Here is a 7,410-nt window from a genome sequence, read left to right as displayed (position 1 = left end):
GTGGGCTGTATAAGCTCACTTTGTATGACAAGTGTGGATAAAATTTTGCAAATGCTGTTGCAAATTCAAGAGCTATTTCAGATGCAAAACTTTGGCATGCACGTTTTGGTCATCTGAATTGTTCCAGTTTGCTGCGTTTGCAGAAATCTAATATGGTTGCTTCTTTGCCGCCTCTTGAAGCACCTGTCAAATATGTTTGTGAAGGCTATTTTGGGTAAGATGCAACGTTCTAAGTTTCCAAAGGATATATGGTTCAGTTCGGGCCACATGCAGATTGCAGCTTGTGCATAGTGATGTTTGCCCAAAAGCTTGTGCATAGTGATGTTTGGCCCATGCAAACTCCGTCCTTGGGCAATTACCTTTACTTCGTGACTTTCATTGATGATTACTCCAGGCATGTATGGGTATTTCCGCTTAAAGCGAAGTCCAAAGTTTTTATGTGCTTCAAACAATTTCTGGCTATGGTTGAAAATGTATCGAAATGTACTATGGGCACCCTCCGTTCCAATCGAGGGGGGGAGTATATATCTCATGAATTCAATGCATTTCTGGCTAGTTGTGGGATAAAACACCAATGTACAGTGCCTTATACACCTCAGCAAAATGGTGTTGCTGAGAGAAAAAACAGGTCACTTACGGAAATAGCACAATGTATGGTCAAAAGTTAAGCTTTGCCGCATGCTTTTTGGCTTGAGGCCATCACGTGTGCCACTTATGTACTAAAACATGTGTCCTACGAAAGATTTGAAGTCTATTACTCCATATGAAGCACGGCATGATAGAAAGCCTTCTATTGAGCACATGCGTGTTTTTGGCTGTTTTGGCATATGCTTTGGTGCCACAAACACAACGCAGAAAATTGGATGATAAGGATTTCAATGTACTTTTGTTGGTTATAGTGCTGAAAGCAAAGGTTACAGGTTGTATTATCTGCAAACAAACCGTATTCTGGTTTCACGGGATGTAGTGTTTGTGGAAGATTCTGTTCAACCTTTGCTGTCATGTACTAGAGACAGTAATGTAAGCTCAGAGGACATTTATGACACTTTGTTGCCTCTTTTCGGTGGTGGAAATACGAATGTAAGTTCCAGTGAGGCAAATGTACAGCCTATGGGGGTTTCTGAAAATGTTTTAGATCAGCCTATTACTGATGCAGATGTACATGATGTACTTGATGAGGAAAGGGCTGAAAATGAGCAGGCTAGAGGTATGCCAAAATGGCTGGTGCACACTTTGCATGACAGTAAATTGGATGCACCTTTGTCTAGTCATACTCGTTCAGGCTCTTGCCATGCATCTTATGCATCAGATTGTTATGCTTTGGCTGTGTCTAGCTTACATGATGTTGAGGAGCCTCTGTCTTTTGATGAAGCACAGGATTCAGAAAATTGGATGGCTGCCATAAAATCAGAATATGATGCACTTATAGAAAAGGACACATGAACTTTATGTGATTTGACTCCCGGCAAAAAGGCCATTGGTATGAAGTGGGTTTACAAGTTGAAACGCAAGCCGGATGGTGAAATCGATCGTCATAATTACAACATCATGGAACACACCCAGAAAATAATAAATATCTTCAGCACAATATACCATGAAACAATGCCATTATATCATGCAACAAACAAATATATCATTGTGAATAGTATCATGACATAATAAAGAAACTTCACAGAGCAATAACTCTTTCAATCATAACAAATGATCATTGAAAAATATCATGGCATCACAAAGTAGTTGGATAGAATAAAATCCATGCTATCATGATAAATAACGAATCATCATGAATAACACCATAGCATCATGGAGCAACACCATGAAATAAATTTTTCTTGATCATCAATGAATCACCATGGAATGGCATCATGGTGAAATTCTATGAAGAAATAAACATAAAAAAATATTATGATACAAGATAATGAAATAATATCATGACATCATTAAATTCCACGATGATTTGTTATCATTTATCATGACTAACATGACTATTATTCCATTGTGTTGTTCCATGATTATTCATGTGTTTTATGATTATTATTATTTGTTATTTTATAATACATTGAATAGAGTTCATACAAATAAGATATCCCCATGATAAAAAAATTCATGTTAGGAACATTGTATAATATATACATGGGTTGAATCTTGATTTAATATATTTTGTGTATCGATATGTTACAAATCCTCTCTAAAGAAATTATGTCCGTGTATTTCTCTACAATTGATATGATTTATACCTTGTGCTCTTTGATTTTGTGACATATATTGATAGATTACACAAATCAAAGACAAAGTGAAATATCTTAGAGATGGTTGAAGATGATCCAAAAAATTCTTTGAATCATTTGAAGAGTTAATTAGATCATGTAATGGCCCAAGAATTTTGAGAATAGCGGAATTAAGAGAATTGTAGTAAGCATTTTCATGAGGCTACTTTGAGAACAACAACAACAAAGATATTCCCATATACTTAAAGTAGCAACGGACTTTTAAGTCTTCCCTCTATGATCTCAAAAGGTGTCTTTTTTGTAGTAGTGTGGACAGTATTATTGTATGCATACTCTACAAGGAGTAAGTACTTTTCCCATTGTGACCGTTGATCTACTATTGTAACATAGGTCTTTAGTAGAATGAGTATTGTAAGGTTGGGTATTTCACTTTGGCCATCCATTTGTGGGTGATAGGCCAAAGAGAAATTTAATCTGAAACCTAGATTTTCAAAGAGACCTTCCAAAAATAACTCGTCATTCTAGGATCTCTATCTGACACGATGGATATTGGAAATCCACGGTGTTTGAAAATCTGAGATATGAAGAGGGTTGCCATTTGGTGTGCCATAGTAGTCTTTTTGACAAGAATAAAGTGTGCTTGCTTGATAAACCTGTTGACTATTGTTCATATTCCCGTATTCCGATGAATAGACTTGGGTAATCCAAAGATATATTCCATGGATATACTCTTCCATGGTGAATTAGGGATTGGAAGTGGCTCGTGTAATCCAGGTTGCTTCCTTCTATCATACTTGGTTTTTTTGCATACCACACATTTTGAAACATATTCTTGTATGTAAATTTTCATGGTAGGTCAATAGAAGTATGTCTCTACTCCTCAAAGAGTAGGTTGAATGCCTCTATGTCCCACATAGGGAGGAGCATGGGATTCATCCATAACATTCTCTCACAAAGGGTGTGAGTAACACATAGCCTGTTGCCATGGAGAAGATAACCATCATTCAGGGTGAATGGTTCTTCTTTCTTCCCCAAAGCAAGGGCTGACATTACGTCTCTAAAGTCAGGGTCAATAGCATACTCATCTATCATAGAAGATAGATCATTGTGAGTTGCTATACTATAGACACCGCATTGACTCTTGGTCATCGTGAAAGTGCATCGACCACATGATTGTGCTTACCAGCAACATGAGCAATATGAAAGTAGAATTGCAAAATAAAGTTTTCCCACATCATTTGTTTGTTGAAAATCTTGGCTTGTGTCATGAATTACTTGATACTTTGGTGGTCCGTTCATAAAATAAATGGAGTCCTCAATAGATAGTGCTTCCATGTGTGTAGGGCGTGTATAACAGCTAAAAGCTCTTTTTTGTATATGCCCAAGACTTGTTTATTGACATTGAGCCTTTCTCTTTCATATGCTATGGCATGCCCTTCTTAAAGCAAAACTACTCCAAGTCAATCACCACAAGCATCACATTGGACCTCAAATGGCTTTGAGAGATCCAAAAGATGAGAGATAAGATTCTCTTTGAGCTTGTCAAAATGATTTCTCTCTTTAGTAGTCCATAAGTACTTAACGTTCCTCTTTGTTAATTCATGTAATGGCCTACTATTTGAGAGAATTTTGCTATGAAGCGTCTATAGTATGCACACATACTAATAAAGCTTCATAGATCATGTAGATTCCTTGGATTAGGCCATGCTTTTATTACCTCCAGCTTTGATGGATCCATACAGATACCATGTTGAGAGATAATATGACCTAAGTAATCTCTTGAAGGAAAAATTAGCTCTCCTTTTGATTGATAAAAAGCTTGTTCTCCCTCAAAGCTTGAAAAATTACCTAGAGATGCTGATTGTGTAACATCTAATGCACTAGTAACTTGTGCATAGCGAAATTGATAACATAGTGAGCATTTCATTAAGAACAAGATTCTAATGAGCATAGAAAGAGTACTTAGTTTGAGAAAGCAACATAGCAATTTAAACCTAGCTAATTTGGCATTGACATACTTGAAAAGAGAGAGAAATAGAACAATTGACAACAGTTGAGGGCCAGAATATTTACATGGAGCCGGTCCCCCCTCCATAACAGCTTTGTATTATAGCTTCTCCCATCAAAGGAGAATTCAGTACAATACAATTCTTGTGTTCTTTGACAAAACTCGTTGGTGCAATGAAGATAGAATCTTCATGTACCAAATTATGCTTGAAAAACTCACCTAGTGTCCCTAGCCTCAGTCGCAAAACCTCACACACCTTCAAAAATGGTGAGAGCTAGCAGGGAATGAGGTAATATTGAGAGGAAGAAGGTGTACCTTACAAGAAATAAGTATTCTCCGCACATAATCACTCTAATAGCATAGATTAGCTTAGTAATTAGCATGGTAGAGGAGATGAGCATGCAATTGAAGCTTGGCTCTTGGTTGGATTTGCATTCCTATAACATTTAATGGTCTAGTAACTTGTGTGTAGCGGAAAATAACAAAGACATAGTGAGAATTTCATTAAGAACATATTCCTAATGAGCACAGCAAGAGTGCTTGGTTGGATTTGCATCACAAAGCCAAGAGTTGTTGGTGTAGGCCTCCCTTGTCACAAGCTTGGAGTAGATGTTGAGCTTTCCATTAAAGCTTGAGAAGGAGATAGTCTTCTTTACTTCACACATGGGCTTGTGTGAGTGTGTGTGTGATAGTGACTTGCAAAAATCACCCCCCCCCCCCCCCCCCCCCCCCCCCCCCCCTCTCTCTCTCTCTCTCTCTCTCTCTCTCTCTCTCTCTCTCTCTCTCTCTCTCTCTCTCTCTCGGTCGACCCCTCTTGCTAATTTCTCTTGCTGGCCGTTCGTTGGCTCATGCCAGGCTTAGCCAATAGGAAATTAGAAGCATAACTGCTAGCCTTGTGACATGTGTCCCCCTTTCCCCTTTTGTGAGAGCTTAGGTATTTAAATAATTCAATTAATCTCTCATTGGACCTCTTGGTCTTCTGGCCAATAGGAATCACGCAAGCCATTGGGCTGTTGAATGCTCATTGGACCCCTTGGGAGGCTGTCCAATAGTCTTCTAGAGAGCTTCATGTCTATTAGTTCTTCTATCAATTGTTTTTAAATGAATTAAACTAAATGTACTCTAGCCTAATTCTTATTGGTCCACCTCTATGGCCATCCAATAGGATTTGAATTTCACCTTGGGGGCAGCTGGGCTAGGAAGATGACATGTGTCCACTATGCCCTTTGTGTAAAGGGAGCTTGGAAGAGTGTGTGTGTGTTTCTCCCTCATCCCCTACAAAAATGTCTCACCCCCTCCTGGAAAGGGATGTGGGAAGACTTTTGAGTCTTCCCACAAGCATCAAATTTTCCCTAAGGTTTGACCTTTTCATTTAATTTTGGAACCTTAGCATTTTGGAAGTCTTAATGGGCTAAACCCTAAGGTATTTGAAGCACCATTCATGCACATTGCTCTTTTTCATATGGACCCACTTTGTATCCCTATTTTCCCTCCTTTGGGTCCCTGTTGTGATCGGTCTGTCAGCCTAACCAATATTCTAGCTTTTTCTCCCTTGGTACTTCCCCATATTAAATGATTGGTTTAACATGAGAAAATTATTTAGCATAATTAGATATTAGTTATTATGACAATTCCATAGCCAAGAGTTGTTGTTGTAGGCCTCTACTTCTCAATGCTTAAAGAAGGAGATGGAGTTCTGGCTCAACACATAACTTGTGTGTGTGTGTGTAGAAAAGTGTGTAAGACTCAAAATGCCAAGGTTTCTCTCTCTTGGTCAACCCCTCTTACTTTTTTCTCATGCTGACCTTTCATTGGCTCCTACAAAGCTTAGCCAAACACAAATTAGAATAATAATTGATAGCCTTGTGACATGTGTCTCCCTTTCCCCTTTTGTGAGAGCTTTAGGTAATTAAATAATTCATCTAAACTCTCATTGGACCTTTTTGTCTTCTAGCCAATAGGAATCAAGCAAGCCATTGGGCTAGTGGATGCTCATTGGACCCCTTGGTAGATTGTCTAATAGTCTTCTAGGGAACTTAATTTCTATTGGTTGTTTTATCAAGCATTTTTAAATTGATTAGGCTAAATTTACTCTAGCCTAATTCTCATTGGTCCACCTCTATGGCCATACAATAGGATTTGAGGAGAGATTGGGAACAACTGGGCTAGGAGCCTAACATGTGTCCAGTATTCCCTTTGTGTAAAGGGGGAGCTTTGGAGTGTGTGTGTGTGTGTGTTTCTCTCTCATCCACTATAATAAGGGCTCACCCCCTCCTTCATAGGGATGTGGGAAGACTTTTTAGTCTTCCCATGACCATCCCTACTTTGACCTTTGGACAATACATTTAAAATTAGGCACTTTAGCATATGGAAGTCTTAATGGGATTGAAGCTTAGGCCTTTTAAGCCCCATTGAAGCACATTGATATTTTGCAGACTGTCCCCCTTTGGATCCCTGACAGAGACTGGTTTGGCAACCTTACCAATATTCTAGCTTTTACTCCTCTGGTACTTACCTTTATTAAATGATCAGTTTAACATGATAAAATCATTTGGGAATATTGGATATTAGTTTCTATGATAGGTTGTGCTCCTCCAAGGACTTGGAGTAGATGATGATATCATCAAATAACACTCCAGTGAATTTGCGGTAGGGTCTAAATATTTTCTCCATTAAATGATTGAACGTGGCTGGAGCATTTGTCAAACCAAAAGGCATGACAAGATATAAACGTTGTACATAACGGGTCTTTAGGATATCTTCATTTACTATCCTTATTTTATGATAGCCACTTTTAAGGTCAATCCTACTAAAGTAGGTCGAACCTTATATCTTATCAAGCAGACCTTTGACCCACTGCAGGAGAAAGATGTTTTTGATCGTGATATGGTTTAGTGCTCTATAGTCCACACACATGCCTTATGTACCATCTTTATTTTGCACTAAAAGGATTACAGAACAAAAGGGAGAGGATCTAGGACTCACCATCCCTTTGTCTACCAATTCTTGTACTTGCCTCATGATCTCCTCTTGTTGATCTTGGGAAACTCAATAAGAAGTCTTGTTAGGCAGTGAGCTTCCTTGTAGGAGCTCAATTCAATGGTCATCATCACCTCGTTTTGGAGGAAAGTCCATAGGGATATTATCAATAAAAACATCTTGAAATCCATCAAG

Source organism: Adiantum capillus-veneris, chromosome 26 (assembly GCF_014529385.1).
Source record: "Adiantum capillus-veneris isolate H3 chromosome 26, ASM1452938v2, whole genome shotgun sequence".
Classification (NCBI taxonomy): Eukaryota; Viridiplantae; Streptophyta; class Polypodiopsida; order Polypodiales; family Pteridaceae; genus Adiantum; species Adiantum capillus-veneris.
Note: the sequence above shows the minus strand (reverse complement) of the source record.